A 22482-nucleotide genomic window follows, 5' to 3' on the forward strand; every position below is an offset into this window, starting at 1 on the left:
GTCCCGGAATATTCTCGTGTAATAAAGATAACTGATACTGCTTACTAATTGGATTATAACTGCTTTGGCGAAGATGAACTGGCAGTTTCTGATTACTTTCTGGTAAACATTGTTTAAATGGAGGCTGTATGCTAAAATCTGACTCCTGTTCATCTGTTTTCTCAAACTGAGTGTAAGGTGAAGGCCATGCCTAGTGTAGTCCCACCTATCGATAGCATCCACAGGAATCAAACCAATATAGGACCCTATATCCGTCCTTAGCAGCCACTCCAACTCCAAGTTCACCCTCCCTACAGAAGAGTACAAATGAGGCCGATCATGGCGTGTCAACACAGACACAAATCCCACACTCGTATGCTTCGTTGCTGATGCTGTCTTCACCAGGTCACTCTCTATGGAATATTCAGAGTCTCTGTCAGTGCAATTTTCCGGACCACCCAGTATAACCACGGCATCCTCCTTTGTGAATCTCTTGTATAAAGAACCTACATCCTCTGTTAGCTGACCCAGCTCTGCACTAGGCTTGAAAAAGTTTGTGACTTGGTACTCTGGACCTAGATTTTCCTGCAGTAGTTGGCCAACACCTCTACCATGGGAACTACCTAACAACAGTTTACAAATTTCCCTGCCCTTTTGGGGGACTGATGACCTTCGCCGTTTAGTCCCCCTTAAACATCCCAAAAACCACCACCACCACTGCCTTTTACAAGTCCTTGAAAGCTTGTTGTGCCCTTTCTACAGCTTCAGCTACACGAGGCTCATCCGATTCTGACAGGTCAAATCTATTTTCAAGATTTATGACAAAGCTGTCTGATGCTCTCCTTTGCCTGTTTCTCCTATCACCTGCTGCCACTTCCCACCTCTGTTCACCCTTCTCCCTCTTTAACCTGTCCAGATCCTCCCTTGCCTTATCTAGCTCAGCTTGAAGAGCTGCAATTTTCCCTTCCTGTTCCAGTATTTTCCTATCTCTACTGTAGATCCTACAATACCACTGGTGAGCCTCATTTATGTCTCCATTTTCCCACGCCACTACATTCGCCCCAATGAAAGAAACTACAGCACCCATCACACCATACCCCGAAATAACGATCCTACGGCATGTCACACACTTCTCACTCATGGTAAAAACAGAAATCGTATAAACTGATTTAAGTACTGACTAAAACGTAAACAATGATTTAAGTACTGACTAAAAGGTAAACAAAGGACCCTAGAAACTATTCAGGCAGATATAAATAAATTGAGTGAGTACTTAATAAAAAAACTGGTGTTTACATATAAGTTTAAATCACTGTTTACTTACGATACGCGTGCGTGAAATTAAACCTAAAATCCGTGCTAAAGGCGCGAGAAGGAAAATAAACTTCTTACCCCGATTAATCTTTAACACTTCACTAACACTTCCACTAGTGTAACAACACTTATATTATATTTATCAACTGGAAACGTTTACCTATAAGTTTAATTCACTGCTTATTTAAGAATCGCACGCGATTAATTAGGCCTAGGATTCGTGCTACAGGCGCGAGAAGAAAAATACGCTTCTTACCCCGTCTAATCTTCTTTTATACTTCACCAACACTTCCATTAATTTAACAACACTTATATTTATAACATCTGTAAACGTTTAAAATAGCTTAATAACAACGCTTTTTATAATTATTTAGTGCACCAAATACTCGAAGAGCCCGCGTCAGCGCAGAGATCTGAATACTTTTAATACAAGAGATGGAATCAACGTATATTCACGAAAGAAGAACTGACGTAACGATCACAGAGATCGCTGATTCGTTTTGTTGTAGTGAGGGTCGCACTGGAGTCCCTTTATGCACCAGGACTGGTCTCATCACTCATTAAAAAAAATCATATTGGAGTACAGAGAGCATTTGATAGTGGTTACAGCGGTATGGTTTTTTTGCGGTTGGCAGAGGTAGTTAAGGCCTATCTCTACCAGTAGCTCACGAAATAATACTTAAAAACACTCCCCACTAAAACTGTCGCGATATGACGTCCGAATAATACTTAAAGGCTTTTTGGTCCACCACTGAAACGCAAAACAACGGGTAGGTTTCAGGAGATATGGGGCGCGAAGTGTCTACGCACAGGTTATGCGTTTCCCCTAAATCAGGCAAGTCCACCGATCTGCCCTTACGAGCTGGCTCGCGCTCATTACACAGCAGTGAGTAAACGGCTGGCAAGTAGTGGTGTTGGGAGGGGAGGGGAGGGAGATATTGATAGTTCCGCACGATAAACTGCTCCCAACGATTCTATTGTACTGCCGCTAGCTTCAATTCTGCAGATGTAACTTCCCCACTTACTAATCGGTTTAATGAAATAAATGAGAGTTCTTGTATGTATTTAATGAACTTGATGTTGGATGAGACTCTCGTCTTCGAAGAAGATTCGACCGCTTAGTGGAGAGAAGAGTATAAGTGGTTCTAACGGACGATCTATTCTACTCTTGAACTTTCTACTTATTCGGATTTTGTTTGACACTTAAAATAGTACCGTAACTCACACAAAATACGAAACGAAAAGGGTACAAATAACTGAAAGAACACACATCAAAACTGATCGAAATAATACAGAAATTAATCAATACGTCGGCATACCCGTCGTGCACTGTTTGTCCACTATCTGGTCAATAATGCGGAAAGCTATGAATACGTAACAGTTCGGCTGTAATTGCGGGGACAGAGGGTTCACCCACGTTTGGGATAACGCAATACACTACGAAATAATAACAAAAAAGGAATATATTGACTCATATCAGTAATACTGAGATATGTTAATTTTGGAAGGAGGAATTTGGACTCGTTATTGAATGGTAAACGACTGACTGGAAGTTACGACAGCAATTTACGTGATGGCTCTGAGCACTATGGGACTTAACATCTATGGTCATCAGTCCCCTAGAACTTAGAACCACTTAAACCTAACTAACCTAAGGACAGCACACCACACCCAGCCATCACGAGGCAGAGAAAATCCCTGACCCCGCCGGGAATCGAACCCGGGAACCCGGGCGTGGGAAGCGAGAACGCTACCGCACGACTACGAGATGCGGGCACAATCTACGTGACCTCAGATTAAGATGCTCTAGGTTTCTGGCTATGCAAATATATGTACTAGTTTGAATACATCCTAACCACTACGAAAATTTACTGAATCAACTAAGCATCTGCCGGCCGGAGTGGCCGAGCGGTGAAAGGCGCTACAGACTGGAACCGCACGACCGCTACGGTCGCAGGTTCTAATCCTACCTCGGGCATGGATGTGTGTGATGTCCTTAGGTTAGTTAGGTTTAAGTAGTTCTAGGTTCTAGGGGACTGATGACCACAGCAGTTAAGTCCCATAGTGCTCAGAACCATTTGAACCATTTGAACCATATACACAATAATACAAAATAGTTTATACAGGTTACAGCCCATATTAAATTTCTAATTAACACATAGTATCTAAGGATTTACAGAATAAAACTAGTACAACGTATTTATAGTAATCGTAATGGGCAAAACGTTTAGGCAGCACACCGGTATAATGGTGTCACAAATAGATGTATCTCTTCACGATAGCTAATTAACACCATTCGTCACAAATTTATATTCTACAGCAGTTACATTGATGAAAAAATGGCAGTGTAATAAAGTCACATTTCTTTTAATTGGCGTGGCCGCTAAACAGGAAACGTGATATTTCTTCCGAATGGTGCAACGTCGTTTCAGATTACGTTCGTACAGAAATCAACTTGTAATTCGAGATGATATTATTCACACCTTAAACGTACAAACACTGGATGGCATGGATTCATTAACCTTTTCACTATGGTATCAATTACTGGTACTACATTCTGAGTACTGATAATCTGAAGAAGTTGCTCGCACAATTATGTAAGTTCAAACATCGAAATAACTGTAATTGCAGTTGATGTTCCAACTTCCACTTTGCAATTCCTAAGCCAACCGCCATTCTGCTTTTCACAGATTTGTTACGAGATGCTCTCCACCTTAAGCCCTATGCTGTACCGAACGAGGTGGCGCAGTGGCTAGCACACTGGACTCGCATTCGGGAGGACGACGGTTCAATCCCGCGTCCGACCATCCTAATTTAGGTTTTCCGTGATTTCCCTAAATAGCTCCAGGCAAATGCCGGGATGGTTCCTTTGAAAGGGCACGGCCGAGTTCCTTCCCCGTCCTTCCCTAATCCGATGAGACCGATGACCTCGCTGTTTGGTCTCCTCCCCCAAACAAGCCAATCCTATGCTGTAAGTATATAGGCTCGCTTCAAACAATGAATCCCGTGAGTGCGAGGAAGCAAAACGTCCGTGATGTTTACGGCATTCGAGCCCCACACATTGCCAACCATGCAAAAACACTGGCTGCTAATGCCAACATGGGGCGGGGCTGGAGGTATCCAACTGCCATCACAGCTTGAGGCTACGGAGCTTAGTCGACTAATAACTCACAATAGTGTTACATTGCTAGTGGTGTTGATACGAAGTTCAGCAATGGCAACGATAAAGAAAGTAAAAATTCCATTATATTTGTAATAACACTTGCAGAGAACGAAATTTCGTCAAAAATCAACCCAAGGAATTTCGCAGAGTGAAAAAGAAGTGGCAGATGAAATGTAAGCGTTCGACTGTGCAGACAATGTAGATGTGGAGCACAATGATGACGATGCGTGCTTAGGAAGTGAAAGTGATACTGAAACAGTTCTCGAGCCATGTAGTTCATCCTCCTTGTCGGACAAGAAGTCACATATCCCGTCTCCAGTGAAACGTAGTAAAGGACAGTTGTCCAAGGAGCGGGTCCTAAATATAATTATGTAGATGGAAGATTATTTCAAAAGTATGAACAGATTTAGAATAAGCCAGCAGAAATGTGACTGTGTGGGGCATAAGAAAAACTACGGTGTATTAAGGGGAGGACAAGGCGTACAATTACAAAAACTGGTGTTAGCGCATTTCAAGGATGCACAACAAATTGTGTGCAACGTAGATTACAATGATTTCAATTGAAGCACTGGGTAGTTGCTTAACTCCAAACACTTCTACAGAACTGGGAAACGTAAGATAACGAAATTTCAAACAAAGTTCCAACTTGACGATGCACAGAAAATTGCGAAATCGGCCCGAAAATTTGTAGATGAGAAAAACAGACTTATCCCATCGTTCAGTAAGAAACTCCAAGCAATCGAGGCTTGAACAGGCTGTGCAATGAAAGGAACCCTGGAAATAAGAGGTACCAAGAGAACTGCATTCAAATTTTGACGATACAGCCGTCAAGAAGACACCTTATAAACTGTGGGAGCGGGGGCGGCCGGGAGCGCGAAGTTTGTTATGCTTCTGTGTGACAGTTGTCGGCGCGCGATCTCACGTTTCACAAATACGAGGGGGCGGTAGCGAGTAACGTGGTGGCCGAGCGTGGTCGGCCACAGAGGCAACAGCTTTGTAGTTCGTTCGCTAGATGTCGGCTCTCTTTGAGCTCTGCTGTTTGACCGGACACCATGTATGAGAAATTCTGATGTCAGCTGACGACTAACTCACTTTGAAAGTACGTGGCCGGAATTAACAGTGCTCGAAAGCCGTTGGGGAGAAAAAAAGTATTGGAAAGGGGCGCCATGAGAGACTAAAGGATCCTTATAACGACTGAAAAATCAGATATGTTATAGTAAAATGTAAACTCAGTGAGCAATTCCAAAGGCAGTACCACAGAAATAAGGGGAAAATTATATAAAATGCGAGGGTACCAATCTAAGTGCACCCTCGGTGTCATGAATAGTTTTTAACTTATTCTGTTTTGAACAGCTAACAATCTGTATGAACTTGAAAAATTGTGATTCGGTGACAACTATACCGATTCTCATAAACTAAGTGTCAGTGGATAGGTCTCGTAGAAACCTGTCAGAGAATTAAACCAAATTTGTGATAAATATTTTGAAATTTTATGCCGGAGTGTGTGTTCAGCTGCGAAAAAATAGGCAAATGGGCAGCGAGATCATTCTCTCGGGAAAATATTGAGATTTTTCTAAGCTCAGAGTTATATTACATTTAGTAGTATTTTCGAGCAGTGAACTTTGAGTATTTTTTCGCCAGAGGACAATTCCGTACTGTGAAATTTTACTGACGATCTGGAGTGTGGATTCGAACTTGTGATTTTTGCCCGTCATCATCTGAGAACTTGATTCTGAACCAAGTTGGACTTAGAATTTATCAAGGCTTTGTAGGCAAGTGGAGACGTAGATGAAACAGCGCCTGGTTATTTACGTTCTCGTGTAGGAAAAACGTTTATCCCTGGAAGTTGATTAAACCTGTTGCTACGCGTTATAACGAAAATAAATCTAACGATTTTGCGAAACGCAAAGCTTTGTGAGTTGACAGAGAGAGGTTGTGCAGTGGTCAGCAGAAGCACTCGGAAGGACAACAGTTCAAACCAGCTTCCGGTAGTCCAGATGTCATATTTATTCAATTAATTACTTCAATTTTACCTTTACATTTTCAGGTTACTTCGTGCACATACGAATTAGTGGACTGTGCTGTACAGTCGCCAGATCAACTAACATCACATACGTATGCGATCTTGCCGATTGTTAATCTGGATGGTAATTTGGCTTGAAAGTTTTTTATTGTGCTGCGACAATTTGTTGGTGCTTTGCCCCTACCAATCTTTTTCGTGTGAGTGACATTGCAAGAGCGGTAGATTTATGTCACAGCAACCAAGAGTGGGAAAATGGACGACAGAGTACTAGAACTATGGTATGAGAACTGCTTTTGGCCAATAGCTAGTCAAAATAATTTGTTTTGGCTTGATTCCTGGTCTCCGCATAGAAATCACACTCCTTTAGAGCAAATTCTCCCTCCTGGAAAGCGTGCGACATTGCAGTTCACACCTCCTGGAATCGCTGGACAAATTCTGCCTCTGGATGTTTGCTTTTCCGAACTAATAAACACATTATAGAACTGTCTGCAGCTACGCCTTAAAGGATAGTCAGTTTCACGATAAGCTCAAACACAGATTGTATTGCTTTCAGTTGCTTGCCATCTCATTCCATCAGCTCTCATCACCACGTTACATCAATATGATTCAAAAAGCACTCTTTAATAGTGGATACGTAGCTGAACGTCCTGCTCGGTTTGTAACTCCCAAGAATTTTGCCTTCGATCTTGGTGGTGCAAGCCCTTGTGTTCACTGTGGCACACATTTTTCCGTTAGGTGTTCATGGTGCAAGTTAATAGTTTGTTCTGAACATTTCTTAAATGTGCACAATGTCCATTTTTGTGAAGTGTAAAACACACATCCCATAGAAGGTTGATCTCTGCACTTCTCGAAGACCCATTTTTTGTAGCTCTACGGATGCACGTGATGAGTTATTACCAGCTAATTTTTTTCTTCTCATAATTGGCTTATTAAAGATTGAACTCGGAACCTCGAATTCAAGAGGTTCCTTGTAAGGATCCAGCGAACCTAACATAAGGCTGTTTTTTTTTTTAAGACTGTAATTATTAGACAACTAGAGCCCGCCATCAGATACATTTCGTTGTGGCCATAGTGCTTCAGCTAGTTCTCGTAGCCGTCATCGACGGTCCACACCGCGCAGCGAAATTCAGCTACACAGCTGAGGTCGCTGCACTCCGTTGCCCATGCAGTAACACGTGGAGGCGTGGCTGCGTGATTTTTTGTCCTTCTTTGAATGAGAAGCAGCTGTGATTATTTCTGTAAATTATAATACATGACAATTCGAAATGGAAAATTATAGAAATTTTACTTTTTAAGAAAAGAAGAAAGAGATAGGATAAATTAATTTTAGAAACAGTTTTCCCTTCACGCGGCTGTGCTTAGGGACTTGGTCTCCGAACGTCATCGAGCCCGACGTCCCTGTGCAGAGCATTCCATTCTTAGTTTGTTACACGAGATCATTCACATCTCGGACGTCATGGGCCGATCAATCTCTCACATAAGGGTTCTAATATCTAACTTTCGTTTGCAGTTTTATGTTGTATGTGTGTTAATTAATTAGATTCCTTATGATAGAATTTTTATAATGTTAATGTAATCCAACTACTGGTTTCACGCGGCGCCTGCTGAAATATCTTGCCACTAACTATCCAACTATAGGCACACAGGTTTCTATTCTAATTTGTCGTGTGATACTGATTAATCATTTAATGTTACGTAAGTGTTATGTACATGTTATTCTCCTTTACTCGTTGTGCTGGAGTCGTCTTTTGAACTAATCCATTCGTCTCTCTGTCGACTAACTCCATATCGATATGTTTTCATTTTTTCATGGATAGTGTGTTCCATTTTGCAGATTTGATCTGTGTGTTAGTTTAATAGTTCCTTTGTCTGCAATCCTCAGTGTTTCTTGTAACGTCTCTGTAGAAATTCCTGACATGTTTTTATGCCAGTGGCTGTACTACTCATAGTACAGAGTTACATGTTCAGGACATCTATATTCCCCATATTGACAGTCACCAACGTCAGTAAGCTAAACGCGTTTCAGATACGGTGTATAATTATTACTTCACACTGCAACACATTTTTAATTACGATAGTGAACTTGTGCGTCGAGGTGATGGCAATTTTCCTTTACAACCACATTTTACGCATCTTCTCACTCTTTGGAACACTCAAAAACAACTTTTCAGGAGTTTTTATAGATGTATTTGTACAGCATGGTATTACACACCGTTTGTAGCCCACTTTCCGAAACATTAGCATTATGACCATAGAAGAGGCGGCTAGCCAGTGACGTCACAGGCATCACATGAGTCGAATGGAGTGTTTTAGCGGGCTTTCAAATTATTTGAATTTCATTTCCGTTTTTATAACAGAATACTGAAATTAAAGAAGAAATAGCATGTTAGGAACATAAAATGACATAATTAATCATTTAAGACAATTTCCAAAAATTAGTCAAATACCCTTTAGATCTGTGTGATTTATCGCATAACCGAAATTTGGGGAACGCCAAGTATTACATCTGCTTTATTTGATGGCTTTCCGTCAGTTATTACGAGCTGTGATCTTTGTGACAGGAAAACAGGAGTGCAGTCGCTCAACTGAGACGACACGTGCTTCAAAGACGCGCAATTTCATTAGAGATCGTTTCCTAGGAACGGTGTCAAAAGCCTTCTGGACATTTAAAAATATGAAATCACTATGATATCCGTTGTAGATAACATTTATTACCTAGTGGGAATTAAGAGGTACTTGTGTTTCACAAGAAAGGTATTTTCTGAATCCGTGTTGGCTGTTTGTCAGTACATTGTTATCCTTGAGGTTATTCATAATGTTGGAATACGGTATACGTTCCAGAATCCTACTGAAAATCGACGTAAGCGATATAGTTCTGTAATTCAGCGGATTAGTGCTGTTATCTTTCATGTGTATTGGCGTGACGTACACAACCTTTTAGTCTTTGGGTACAGATCTTTCGGGTCTGTCTGTTAAAAATATTCTAGGTACTAGGTGCCCATTAAAAATAGTAGCATTAGTTTACTAATAGCACAGTTTTACATTAGTTCTCATTTATATCATAGGAAATTGTGCCTCGTCTACTTCACCACTCCACTTCCACAAAATAAATATGTGTGTTCCCTCGTTTTGTCTGCTATTAAAATTATGACTCTCAGGCGACCATCTCAATAGCGTACAATAAACGAATAAAATCAACAGTTACTTACTACTACTGCTACCGACAACAAGGCTGCGAAACTACCTTCTCTACGAACAACAGCTACAAACAGACCTTAGAAGCTTAAGGCTATGTACAACATTGCATACCACCTCAACACAACCAAAACAGTGCACTTTCCTTCTGTACAATAGTGCCAGAGCGATCAATGAAACACACTACCTAAAGAGAACGAGGATCTGGGAGCGCATGTTGCCAGGCCAAAAACCGCTGTAGCATCCAGTGGAGCAGGCGCCAACAGCAACCCACACAACTTACAATACGGCTATGGGACTCTAGTCTGCGCTAGTTTGAAATTCAAAACAGCCAGCCAGCTAACTAGCATATCAACAGAGGGCGTCGCCAGTGGCCGGACCAGCAGAAGTCCTGATCAGCTCGCACAGGCCGGACTATTCCCGCTTCCGTGGAAAATAAGTTTGAGCTAGTCAAATAGAGGTGTTAATCCGCGAGACGACTATCTAGGCCCTCGCCGCAACGGTAGCCAGCCGTTCCAGCGTAGGCACTCATCGCTGTCATTGTGAATTGGGACTGGCCAAACGGGATGCCACAGACAGGGGACGATTTGATATTCTATTTTCCTACAGCTCCTAAACATGAGAATTGTCGGACTTAGTGCCAGTATTAGCAAATTAGTTCCCACAGACTTTAAGGGGATTCAAAGTTTGACTATCGCCTTGTGGAACTCAGATTATTTGTGCATGCACTCAGTCAAGTAAGTTTTTATTTTTTTCTTCAGAAGTTAGTTACTGTGTTCATCCGAAATCTATTAGTTCATTTCTTGAGTTATAAATAAAGTTGTTAAATTCGTATGACGTTTGATATTAGCGAGTGAACGGACATATAAAAAAAGAAACCAAAATCCAATACGCTCAGCACTGGATTAATCAAATAAGAATCATTTGCTAGAAGACTTACAAAGGAACACCGAGATACTTACACAACAGGCTGGATAATCCTTAAACCAGTAGCCGGCTCCAGTCGCCAGAACTGGACGTGTACTCAGCCTAATCAAGTTCCTGCGGTAATGCGCCGTACTATAAAACTCAAGAAAAAATTAATGAAAACCTACACATAACAGTTTTACGCAAAATTAACAGGGCGAACACCTTCATGGACTCTGAAGTCGTAAAAACATCTAAAAATTAAAACATTAATAAAACCACATTAACTAATAGTATCAGTACGGACATTACCTGCGCAAACGACTCACCAAAATTAACAAGGCTATAATTTTGACGCTGGAGAGGGACACAAGGGACAGTAAACCAGTTTTTTTAGTTCCAAAACACCCAGCAATATTGATACACTGCACATTATGATTTCAGGAAAACACTATGGAAATCATTCAGTCTGCCAGAGTCTAAACCACCAAGCAAAATCATTGAAATAACAGTGTCGAACCTTAAGAAAACACAGGGTAAAGTAAATATGTTTAAGCTCCAAAGCACAAAACAGGGCTCAATTAATACAAGTTCACAGGTCCCTAATATAATCGGAAGCCAGGCACTTAATGGAACTAGGAAATGAAACTTTGTTGACATAACGAGTTTTTTTATTGTGTTCGGTTACACCCCAGTCCTTCCTCAACTAGAATATGTATTGTTTTTGTATATTTGTTGCACATTAATAGGAAAGAAAAGCATTTTCTGAACAAAGCCACTTCTTTTTCTGTCTGCTGTCAACTGAGCTCCGTTTATCCGGGCTGCAGCAGACTTTCTTTGTCTTTACCCTGTTTGTTCTTCGACATCTGCGTTGCAAGTTGGTCAGCCTAGTGCTAAGCGAGTGTAGCTTGAAGATGAACTTAAGTTCAACATTCCTTTTTCGTATACTCTTCGTAGTGATTTGAAATAGCTCTACACTTTAGGAAGTAATCTTATTGTGCTTACAGTTACAATTTTTCTGTGCAGATGGTAAATATGGGCAGAATAACCAAGTTTAATAGTAAGAATAAGTTTAAAAGTAACAGAGGACCCCTGTCATTCTCTCTGTCCCAAGAGCCCCGAGTCATCGTCAAAGTGTCAGAGAGCTAGTGTAGCTGGTGATGTATGTTGACACAACCATACCCTACAATTTTCAATATCAAATGTTATAAAATGTATCTATAGACACTCAGCTGGCAAAAATTGGCTTGCTTAATGTATCTACGGGAGAAGTCAAAATCCCAACGAAAGTTTCAATAACTGGGTGTGGGAACGCTTGCCTCAGACCTTTAAAAAGTGGTATCATGGATGGAGTGTTGTGTTTCAATGATGAGTCACTCAGCAGGCCGAAAGTTTTCAACGATATGGGCGTAGAACTTGGGATGAAAATCAAGAAGAAGATAAATTTCCTTTAGTTCACATCTATGGTCACAAATCTTTTGTCACAGACTGCCAGTTTCGGCCTATAACGACCGTCTTCAGATTTGTTTTGTACAAACATGTCATAATACACTGAGCCACTTTTTTATAAAACGGATCTGAAGATGGTCATTATAGACCGAAACCGGTAGTCTGATGACATAACATTTTTATTCATAGACGTGAAGTAAAGGAAATTTATTGCATGTTCGGGTTACTGATTAATTCGCCACCATGTCGCAGCCCGTGAATGAAGGACGGGCTTCCGTCAATTGACCAGGTGAGGGCGCGGGAGACTGAGAAAAATGCCCTACAAATAACGAAAGAGGCCAGAATTCGAAACAGGCCTCCCAACAAAAGCTGGACGATACAGAAACCCACAATAATGTGCTATGTACCTGGCGAATCTTAATTTGGGATGGAGGTTAAAAAGATTGTATCAAAAATCTTTAAATGAATAGTTCTGGAGGTTTGAAATTTTTAGCTTCAGGTAGAGATTTCTCTGAAACTAACACATCTATACATCTTTGTCAACGAAACTTGGTTCAGTAGAATTATGGCCATCAAATACAAGCTTTGACGTATATTTAGATAATTCTTTTTGTTAATTCAATTTTTTTAGGTCACCTACGTTTTTTGGAATTTGTATTGCGATATCAATGCTACTATCAGATTAATAATACACTTAGAAGAAAATATAACAACTTATGCATGTTTCAAATTTGCTTGATTTTAACATATAGCTTTTGAGAAAAGTGTGTCAACGTTACTGTGGTTAACCACAGGAAATTTTCGCTCACGACCGGATCCCCTTAACACAATATCAGAAACAGTTGCTGCAGCAATTGACGACGCTTGACAGCCCAGATAAAACTGGCCAGGAGAAGTGTCAACAAGCAGAATGTAAAAACATCGTGTGAGGTGCAGGGGCAAGCAGTGTATTTAACGCTAAATTCTAGAATCTACATATGTAAATGATGCTCTAAGCCCCCCCCCCCCCCCTATTCTAACTCCGACTTTTGCTGTTGCACATGGATTAAAAAATATACGCGAACTGACTGTAATCAACCCTGCAAGTGGAGTAGAAAAGAGTTTGGCACCTGCAATAATTTAATTTGATAACTAACTTAAATAAAGGAAGGTTTCAATAACGTAGCATCAATGATGGGTTGCTCTACCGATTAACAGATTGAAAGTTCTGTCCAAAATAACAATATGATTTATTAAGACTAAACACAAAATAATAAACAAAAACACATGAAACATTTATAATACATCAAATTGGCTCAAATTGGATACTCATACAAACACTGTGTTTGTCCCTAAACTAGATTGTGAGGTTTAAGACGAAGTGGTATGTGGAGCCAATTCCTTGCCACTCAAATCTTAAGAGAGACACACAGCTAACCCAACATTAATTGCTGCTACTCAAGACAGAACAAAGTTAGAAAAAGACGAACTGGCGCGCTCTGCTGAGCTCTGATTATCACCTAGGAAAATCCCTATCTTCCGATGCTGCGGACATACATTACGAAACTGTCTGCTTAACTGCCAGAACACGATCTGGCGTACCGGAGGCGATGGCTGGTTGCTTCGACGTCCTTGACCGAAAGGCGAGAGCCGACTACTAGAGCACCCGTACAGGCCGAACACACAAAATTCCCGCCCCCACGACAGTGGCCGTGGTTAAACGTTCCAATCAGCAACTCGAAAACCGGCGGAAAATTCCACTCCATTGCCGGAGCACTACCATTCCACCAATGGAGATTCTTGGCGCCAATTTCTGCGCTGATTTTGCTACGTCACGGAGCTATGCCCTGAGCAAGCCAATCACAGTTACTATTTTGCAGAAAGCGCGGGAATTTTCCCGCCACAACTGCCTGGGTACACAAGTCATTCCCACGCCTCGCTGGTAGCCCGCCAGAAAGTGTTTTCGCTAAGATTCTGCGAAGTAACGGAACCTCTAGCCCAGCCGCTACTTCAGAGCGCTCCGTGCGTGTCTTTTGACAATGTCGGCGTCTGCAAAGCATTCACTCGACTTCCTCACACCCGTCGGCTTAACCCTCTCCAGAACAGCAGAGCCCGCCTGTCACCGGACCACCCGGGTGACGAGAGACGCTGCGTGGGAAGTCCGCGTGTGAAGGACTAGCAGCTTTTCACCGCATGCAATTAGAGATGAAAATCGTAAGACAGAAATATGGGAGGGGTCTCATGCCACCTCTCATAGCCCCCACGCCATTTTAAATTGTAATTGGTGAGCGGTTGGCTCACTTAGGAGCAAGGTAGTGAGTCAATCGCCCAAGAACAATCTTACAAACTGACTCCACATGCCGCACTCTATAAAAAAATCACTGCAACTGAAAAATGCAGCTCATAGGGGGAGGATTATTTATGTTGTAGCCAACTTCACCTACTTAATATGGAACACTAACACTCACATCACACATCCATACCCAGGGAGCCCCTTCCAAACACCGATTCACACAGACATTCACGCTCTAAATATGGCCCGGGCATGTGAGCCAAATATGGAGCAGTTTATTCTTTACAATCAGAGTTGGAGTGCTCCGCAATTAAATGCCCAAGATGTTACAACAATTTGAATCATTAAACTAACCTGAACTCACTCACACATGATACTATTTAACAATCTGTTTTTGTGAGCTTTCAGAATCTAATTACAACCTCCTATTCATTCTGTCTCCCTGCACCAAGAATAACCTTTACAAAATGTTCCCTGAACTGATGGTCCATTCACAATGACAGTGGTGGTATCTGCTTCAGTTTATGGGGACTTCAGGCACATTGTTTGAATACACACAACAATATATACAAAATACAAAAAAAACATGGTGTGGAGAACAATACAGTAATTTGTAATAAGAATTACAGTGTAAAACACAAACACGTACAAGGTATAACATACATTACAAAAACAACACTAGAGAAAAATTTAAGAAAGAAAAGAAAGAAAAAAACAAGGTTCATGGGGCATCAAGTTGTGCGTGCACATTGCACAATGTTCACGACTGTGCTGAGAATGAGGCACTAAATCACATTGTTAGAAATATTCGAAGCACTTCACGAATTCCACAGTACTGACATCACATAGGGCTAAACGTCGGGTGTTGTTGCTACGTTGTTGCAACGGCAATAGGAGCATCTGCAGTACTCGAGATTGGACCAAGACCCACGCATATGATGATGGCAGTACGGTAGGAAGACACAGTGATAGGCTCTCCTCACGTCGATTAATTGTCTCTGAGGATACATCACTAGTCTAGGTCTCTTCTCTCGCTGGACAGTACTTTTACGTTTCCCAATATTGCAGTCCGACGAGGGATGATGGCATGTGGAGTGACTCCACAAGTGTGTGAGGTCATCCATACAGGATCGAACTAGGAGCGACGATTGCTACACCTGCTCTCTAAGAGAAAGGAGAAGTTAGAAATGAGACCATTCATTTGTTAGAGTGTGTGGCACGATACTGCTTTGTGTATGCAGATCGGCCAATGCTTGTGAGTTGTAAAAACCCAAACAGGTGAGTATATAGCGTCCCTTTCTGTCCTGAGGCACATGAGGCGCAGGTTCTGACACGATATGTGATCTTCTTCGTATACTCACGACAACGTGGTCTGCTGCAGGGAATCCCTCCAAACGGCTGCCGCGTCCGGAGAGCTAGCAGGCTGTCGCGTGTGGGTCACGTGTCAGTTTCTACGGCCAGCCTCACTTTCGCTTGTGGCCCGGCGAGGATTGTCTGCCGCCTAATCCCTCAGGTATACGGCCCGGTGACTGTCAGCTTGTAGGACCGGATGCTCTCGCGCCCTTCACGTCAGGTGGCGCGCTGACGCTCTCTTCTTGCAGGTAGCCGATGACCTCTTGTTTTTGCTCCGCCTGGCCTCTGCATTGCCACGATCCCCGTCATCTGCACAATTCTTACAAAGTTTTATGCCTAACTTTTCCCCATGACCTTCTATGTTATAATAAATTTACATAATGACACATTGATGGTCTGTCATTTCAGACACTCTTATTTTACTTTTATAGTTATTAATCTATGGCTATCATTATAATCGTGGTGTATGTAATCTAGACATGGAAATAATTTATCTTGATATTTGTGTAGAGACCGGTCTCACTACAGTACATGGTGTGTGACGCTACACTGGATGAACAGCTAAATGTGCGGACCCGCACTAATATTACTATTAATTATATAGATCGACAGTAGACATGCTCAAGAATTAACTACCATTTGCCAACGATCTACATTCTATGTCTTTTGAATAAATTATGTTATTATGCAGGTCGAAGTTTTACTGAGCTTATAAAGAACAAGCAACTATTCTACGTTCGCTCGCCGGTCGTCCCTCCATCTTGGGTCTGTGATTTGATGACCTGAAAAATAACATCCCAACAGGCGCGCGCCGAACACTTGTGGTAGAAAACCCCCACAATATTAATCTAGTTATTGTTAAGTGCTACAGTTTACCTTAGCCTAGTATATCGTACCTTTTTTTTATTTTATTTTACTTTATTTTTTTTTTTTTTTTGTTTACCTAATACAATACTCTTACATAATTCCTGTTACGTTGAGATGTCTCGCTGCTCGCCGCTATTGACGACAGTGATGTGCGCGCCGTACGACATGACCTCCGAGTTTTCATTACGCCTCACTGAAACTCCAGAGACTGGGTTAGCCATGGCTATACACGACAATAAATTTATAGTTGCAACTTCCTTCTCTATGTGATGCGGTTTTCGCTACCAAGGCACACTTTTCCAGAGACAATGTAATATGACCAAGCCAGGACTGGTTCCTGTTGCGAATTCAGTCGCCCAACACACGCCAGCTACACAGTATGTCACGAATCTCCAAGTATAATTCCTTGGTTATTCATCTGTGACAGTCATGAGCAGCACGCTAAATCCCCAACCAGCACATTGGCATGGTAGGCTTTATGCCCGCATTTCTACCGTCTAGGCCCTAGGGCACCATCGGAGTCAAACGCTCACAGGTTCACCCCGACTTGCAAGACAACGATGCTGGCGCAGCTCTGCAAAAACTATACTGCCCATATTCATCCTCGAAATCACGCAATATACCACAATCTTGCAGTGCACTGACGCGTGCCTGCAAGCATTGGTATGAACGTCTCACGAACTGGTTGTGGCCGCTATGGCGCGTATCACGACATCCCAGAACGCTTCTAGGAGCACGTTGTTGTATGCGCCCGTTTGTGCGACATCTCCTCATTCATCAATATCCCTCAACATGGATACCAGACAGGAAAGGACAAAAACATTGCTCATGGAATGGTAGTGCCTCCTACTCCATCCAACATTGTAAGTCGCGAACAAAAACAAAAAAAAAAAAAAAAAGGCTAGCAGCCGTAAATTCTTTTACAAGACAACGCAGCGTGTTAATACTTTAACAATCTTAATCTATTAATGCAACGATTATTGTTCCCCGAAGAAAGATTCATATATTTGCCTATTCTACTATGTACACCACTTAAACTACTATTATTCCACGAACTTCTTTGTGTGAGAGATGTGGTGGAGTCCTGTGGACTAGCGCCAATCCCTTGTCAGACTACCCCTCCTCTGACGTGCATTAGGATTTGCGGGTCTAGTTTCAATCTCCTGGTTCTCCTGTTGTCCTTGGTTTCGCTCTCTCCAATTACGGTCGCTTTGCCGTTTGTTATTCCTCCTGTCCCAGATTCCTTGTCTAGATTGACCCTGTTTCCTGATGTTCTGGTTTCCGTGTCTCTGGTTTCCATAACCTTGAATAGCGTAACCTTGATTTCCGTAACCCTGGTTTCCTAACTGACCAGTGCGATTATGCGATCTGTTGTCGTCTTCCCTTGCTGGCCCGTGGTATTTGTTATTTTGTGCCTTCTTCCTGTCCTTTGCGTCTTGTTTATCAAAGACTACTTCGAGTTCGCGCAATAGACTCTTTAATGCTTCTATGTCAGATCCACACTTCCCGATAAGTGTCTGTTGATACCTAACTGGCAATTTGGAAAAGCAAAATTTAATGATTTCTCCGTTGCTATATGGACTAACTAAAAACTGATTCTTCTTGAGTAAATCATCAAAAAATTTGGTTGCTCTCCTATGCCCGGACACTTCCAGTTCAGGACAAAATATTATTTCCTCTTTAATCCTGTCTTGCGTTTCCTTTGACCAGTAGGTCCGCAGGAATGCACCAACAAATTCCTGATAAGTCCGACACGTCGCTGCCACACCCCGCATCTTTTCCGCAGCTTGGCCTTCGATGTGTCCACACACGAATTCTAATTTTGCCTGGGTTGGCCATGACGACGGTAATGAATTTGTAAACTGCATCACCCAGCTCTTCGGATGCATCGACCCTCCATTATCTTTGAACTTCTGGAATTTTAGTATCGACAGGAAGTGATTGTGATCAAAATCCTGTCCGATCCTCGCACGGGTGCTGTCACTCGTTTCCGATACTTGCGCGTCTGCTGACTGTCCTGATCTATCTTGCTGATAACAACTCTGTATCACAGTGGCAGTGGCACTCCGAATTCACTCTCCTAAGTGGGCTACAATTATTGGAGCTATTACTAGGTGTTTCTGCGTGTGCATTGTTAGTTCCGCACTCTGTCACTGGGCTAGAGCTCGGCGGGCTTTTCCTCGGAGACACAATTCTGTGTACTCCATCATTGGAATCCGAACGCGCAGTGCTCGTGTGCCCGTTTCGCTCTAGTTTTGCTATCCGACTCTCTACTTCCTTCATTCGTTTCGTGATGTTCGTAACCGCAATATTACCTTGGGTTTTTAAGAACGCTAGGGATTTTGAGTGGGCTTGTGCTGCACGTCGCAAGCGACCTGCGAGTTGAGAAGTTACTTTTGCGATGTTCATTGCCCCTGTTGCTGCCGTTTTGGCTAGGCCTGCTACTTTTTGTGCTACCATTGACATTTGTTTTGCTTCTCCACATTCTTTCTTTATTGTTAGTAATTCCCCACGAATTTCTCCTATATGCGAAATTGTAGTCTGAGTGTCCTTCTTACGCTGTTTCTCATCTTCTACTTTCATTGATCGTAGGAAGCTCAGTATTGGGTTAATGTCATCTTTTTGATCCTCGTCACACATGGGTGATGTAACTCTGGACACCTGGGCACTAGAGCTCTGACGTGACCGAGCTGGCCCCTGCCTGCTCTCGTTCGTTTGATTATGAACTTCTGCTGCCGTCTCGACCTGTGTGCCTGTCTCTGTTTCATCCTCTACCTCACTATCATAATCACGGTCGCGACGTTGCTCTAAGATCGAGTCCAAATCACCGTCCTCATCAATGACCCTGTCGTCCTGTCCTGCTAAAAATGTGCCCATCTCACCTCCGAACCTATCCCCGTCAGCAACGTGCCCCTTATCCATTATAGTATCCACTTTTGTTTTAGCTTCGCTCACTAATAGTCGTGCCTTACTTCTCGTGATCACTCATGAGAAACAAAATTTATCTAAAATACACAGTAAAAATAATCTACTCCCTGTAGTTTCACACATAGACATAAAATTTCAACAACGCTGTTCCATCGCTGTAATTACAAACACAATTTGATGTGGTACAGAAACCACACACAAATCCGACAAAGTGCGATGTGGTACGGACACCACATCAACGAAACACAAAAAACAATGAACAAAAAAAATATATACACTGAAAACAAAAACGGTAATCCTGCGCCGTTACTTAAAACTAATCACGGAACTACAAGATAAACAAGTTGGGTATTAATCATTACAAAAAAGTAGAGAAAAAAAATTTGAATGTTCCTACTAAGAATCCCGTTTGCTTATCAGTGATTCAGAGGAAAGATCCGAGGCTAAGGGTCGCATTTTATGCGAGGTGCCGGGGCAAGCAGTGTATTTAACGCTAAATTCTAGAATCTACATATGTAAATGATGCTCTAAGCCCCCCCCCCCTATTCTAACTCCGACTTTTGCTGTTGCACATGGATTAAAAAATATACGCGAACTGACTGTAATCAACCCTGCAAGTGGAGTAGAAAAGAGTTTGGCACCTGCAATAATTTAATTTGATAACTAACTTAAATAAAGGAAGGTTTCAATAACGTAGCGTCAATGATGGGTTGCTCTACCGATTAACAGATTGAAAGTTCTGTCCAAAATAACAATATGATTTATTAAGACTAAACACAAAATAATAAACAAAAACACATGAAACATTTATAATACATCAAATTGGCTCAAATTGGATACTCATACAAACACTGTGTTTGTCCCTAAACTAGATTGTGAGGTTTAAGACGAAGTGGTATGTGGAGCCAATTCCTTGCCACTCAAATCTTAAGAGAGACACACAGCTAACCCAACATTAATTGCTGCTACTCAAGACAGAACAAAGTTAGAAAAAGACGAACTGGCGCGCTCTGCTGAGCTCTGATTATCACCTAGGAAAATCCCTATCTGCCGGTGCTGCGGACACACATTACCAAACTGTCTGCTTAACTGCCAGAACACGATCTGGCGTACCGGAGGCGATGGCTGGTTGCTTCGACGTCCTTGACCGAAAGGCGAGAGCCGACTACTAGAGCACCCGCACAGGCCGAACACACAACATTCCCGCCCCCACGACAGTGGCCGTGGTTAAACTTTCCAATCAGCAACTCGAAAACCCGCGGAAAATTCCACTCCATTGCCGGAGCACTACCATTCCACCAATGGAGATTCTTGGCGCCAATTTCTGCGCTGATTTTGCTACGTCACGGAGCTATGCCCTGAGCAAGCCAATCACAGTTACTATTTTTCAGAAAGCGCGGGAATTTTCCCGCCACAACTGCCTGGGTACACAAGTCATTCCCACGCCTCGCTGGTAGCCCGCCAGAAAGTGTTTTCGCTAAGATTCTGCGAAGTAACGGAATCTCTCGCCCAGCCGCTACTACAGACCCCTCCGGGCGTGTCTTCTGACAATGTCGGCGTCTGCAAAGCATTCACTCGACTTCCTCACACCCGTCGGCTTAACCCTCTCCAGAACAGCAGAGCCCGCCTGTCACCGGACCACCCAGGTGACGAGAGACGCTGCGTGGGAAGTCCACGTGTGAAGGAATAGCAACTTTTCACCGCATGCAATTAAAGGCGAAAATCGTAAGATAGAAATATGAGAGGGGGCTCATGCCACCTCTCAATCGGAACGAAATGTTCAGAAAGAGGCTCACTAAGTTTAATTCTTCGAATTGGATAGTGTCAAGGATGGGGAAAGAAATCTTCCGTACTCTTTCAAAGGAATCATCCCGTCATTTTCCTGGTGCGATTTAGAGAAATCATGGAATAACTAACTGTGAATAGGTAGAGAGGGATTTGGACCACCGGCCTCCCGAAAGCAAGTCCAAGGAGCTAAATACAGCAGCATCTCACTTGGATTTTAACTCGTCTGGTAATGGCAACCAGCGCATTCGACCACATATTATCGAAGAATAGAGTCCTGCCAGCACGTCCACTTCTTCTTGCAAGTCTGCACAGCCGCGACGCGCGGCCCGTCGACGACGCTGTCTTGCCCATGCGCTCCAGTCGGAATGCCAAAACAGAATGAATTCCAGCATGCTCATCGAGTTCTGCAAGATCCTCGCAGCCGGGCAGGTCGCACCCTGTCAAGGGATGCAGCCGAAATAGGTGCTAGAAAGCCACCACTGAAAACAGTGGACAACCAATATTGATTCGAGCTGGCACGGCTCAAGTCCAAGGTGCAATATTCTGTCCTCGTGGACACGGTCGCTGTGCTATACTGCCTGTAACGAACGCGCCGCACTCCAGACACATATTTTATCCACTTCATATTGCTTTCACTACTCTGTATCTGACCAGTTCCCAACTGCATGAAATTCACTGCAGGCCGCTAAAGCCTCCTCCTAGCGCTCCGTATTAACAACAATAACAAAACCACACTTCTCAGTATCTGGCTGAAGTCACCGCTTTCGCTGGCCTCCAGGAGAGGACACCGACCACCCTCCAGGTATGAAGATGGCATTTGTTCTTTCGGACATGTCCGAAAAAACAGAAGCCATTGGCGACCGTGCAGGTCTCTAGAATGAAATTACAATTAAATCAATACCATTAATGGGCGTCGATACACATCAACGGGGACAGTTGAAAATGTGTGCCCCGACCGGGACTCGAACCCGGGATCTCCTGCTTACATGGCAGATGCTCTATCCATCTGAGCCCATCAGAAGCTAATGGTACTGACTTAATAGTAATTTTACCCTCCAGGTAGGCGATGTCCACTACAGCTTGGCCACGCCCCCATAGTGTTGGTTCCTCAGACTGTGCGGCTCCACAGCACAACAGGTCCCAGCCGAGTCCGTATTGACTGCTGGGCACCAAACAACTTCCTTTACTGCCGCTACTGCCAGAAGCGACAACCGAGGCCTGCGATGCCACAGCAAGACAAATAGT

General features: G+C 42.8%; 1 non-coding gene across 1 annotated transcript; it reads right to left on the minus strand.

Moving 5' to 3' along the window:
* Nucleotides 1-22184: 22184 nt before the first annotated feature.
* On the minus strand, nucleotides 22185-22260 carry Trnat-ugu. The gene has a single exon. It is a non-coding gene; the product is annotated as a tRNA-Thr (tRNA).
* Between the last annotated feature and the right edge of the window lie 222 nt (nucleotides 22261-22482).

Source organism: Schistocerca americana, chromosome 3 (assembly GCF_021461395.2).
Source record: "Schistocerca americana isolate TAMUIC-IGC-003095 chromosome 3, iqSchAmer2.1, whole genome shotgun sequence".
Taxonomy (NCBI): Eukaryota; Metazoa; Arthropoda; class Insecta; order Orthoptera; family Acrididae; genus Schistocerca; species Schistocerca americana.